Below are 1,936 nucleotides of genomic sequence, written 5' to 3'. Positions count from 1 at the left end.
AAAATTCTGGGTTGATAGTTTGACACCCGTACGATAGCTAACTCCACGATGGGAATCTAATCTAACCTTTAACAACCTCTGGTGGAGCCCAGTACTTCCCCAGGTCACATCTGGGGCAATTAAACAAATATATGACTCTCGAGGTCATCAAAGGAAGCAGACTCTCTTTATATTTAAACAAGGACTTGATGGTCATTGGGTTACATGGATCAGTTTTAAGTTGACTGCCGGTAGGTGTAGAAAATAAGATATAATATATCTTAAGTTTCGTATATATATGTTTTCCTTATGTAAAAAGATCTCTTCTTCATTAATTCTTTTAAGTACATAGTAACCACTGGTAACGAAGCAGTTGTGTGCTAACAAATGAGATTTAACTTCCCCGCTAGTTTCGTCGTTTAACAACTGTTTAATCATTCAAGAACCTCGAGTAACCTAAACTAAATTTTCTTCGGGGTTTATTTGTTAACATTCGGCAGTTGTTTCCCACCCACCGACAGCTCACCACTCTATTTACCATGGCTCGTGTTTAATGCTGGATCTATTAAGGAACTTTACAGAGACTTTTGTTATGGATCGTATTCTCTGCTAGCAATGGAAGGATAAGGATTATCTACATTTCTGAACCACGGAGCGACAGCGGGTAGCATGGTTCTCCGCCCTTTACCAGCTATTCCCAGCACTCTACATCTCTGGTCTGCGTGAAGATCTATTAACGACGGGGAACTCTTCAGACTTCAAGACGTTTGATTACTTTGAGGTTGGTCTCAATTTTTGTTGGCACACATCAATTGAGTTGTTAAAGTAATTTTTCTTGACGTCCGTATCACTAGTCCCTTAAAATCAAATCTCTTAACTTATGTATGTGTATTTTACTGCCATTGTTGAATTGTTAGAGATCTTTTTATATTTTAGCTTTGTGTATTTCATGACTGCATATTCTCGTCAGGGTTTAATCCATAAAGATTGATTTAACCGAAATTTAGTCTAGAGGAGTTATGTGGTCGGAATCTGTGTTGATAGGGTTGTCTATATATATATATGGTCTCGTTATATTTATGGTAGTACATTTTTTTGGATAGGTTGTGAGAGATTCAAGACGAGGGGGACATGGGGTCCAGTGCCAAGGACACCGCATCTGGGTGGCATCATTAATTTTTCAATAGTGATATTGACACTGTTGTGATAATAGTAATAAATGTGTTTAAATTTTTGCTGCTCTATTAATTGTCTCCTGGAGGTTTGTTATACCTAGTTACTCCTGTTTTGAATATGGCGCCCAACGTGGGGCAGTGATAGTGTCTGATGCCTACCCGCATGCCGTTCCATTGGTTCTGAGATGTAGTTTTTTTGAAATCTTAGTTTTGAAATATTATTAGCTTTGTGGTATCATTGAAGTTATATTTTGTTAGCACATATATTCAGTATGGCAGAACTTAGGAAGCTTGTTAATGTTCGCAAATATATTAGGAAATGCGTTACTGAACAATATAACCGTAGAGGGTTATTTCCTACTTTAGATAAGGCTGAGCGTGAGAAATCTAAATTGCAGTTTGATGAATGAGTTGCTGAATTAAAGGAACTGAATAAACAAATTCTTACTCTTAAATTTGAGGAATGGGATGTAGATGAAGAGGAAAAGAAGTCTGAAGAAGAATTTAAGTTATGTCAGGAGTATAGTGATAAGCTCTTTCAATGCTTAGCTTCCCTTAAGTCAGTTGAACCTGAACCTCTTCCTTCTCGTTCCGTAGCAGATGAGGCTCGTAGCTTGTTAAAAAAAAAAGTTAAAAAGTCCCATTGCACCCTTACCTAAGTATAACAGCTCTCCTGAGGAGGATCTTTCTAGATTTTTTGAAGAGTTTGAAGATACTATTAGCAAATTTAGATATCCAGAATACGATAAACTTTTACTATTAAAGCAACAGTTATCTGGTAG

At 37.0% G+C, this 1,936-nt stretch overlaps 1 long non-coding RNA gene across 1 annotated transcript; it reads left to right on the top strand.

Moving 5' to 3' along the window:
• The first annotated feature begins 379 nt into the window (after positions 1-379).
• LOC135200578 (uncharacterized) lies at positions 380-1,213 on the top strand. Its single transcript, XR_010311323.1, has 2 exons — positions 380-760; positions 1,083-1,213. It is a non-coding gene; the product is annotated as an uncharacterized LOC135200578 (long non-coding RNA).
• The last annotated feature ends 723 nt before the right edge of the window (positions 1,214-1,936 follow it).

This window comes from Macrobrachium nipponense, chromosome 27 (genome assembly GCF_015104395.2).
Source record: "Macrobrachium nipponense isolate FS-2020 chromosome 27, ASM1510439v2, whole genome shotgun sequence".
Lineage (NCBI taxonomy): Eukaryota > Metazoa > Arthropoda > Malacostraca > Decapoda > Palaemonidae > Macrobrachium > Macrobrachium nipponense.
The sequence above is the reverse complement of the archived record's forward strand: the minus strand, read 5'-3'. Positions and strand labels throughout refer to the sequence as shown.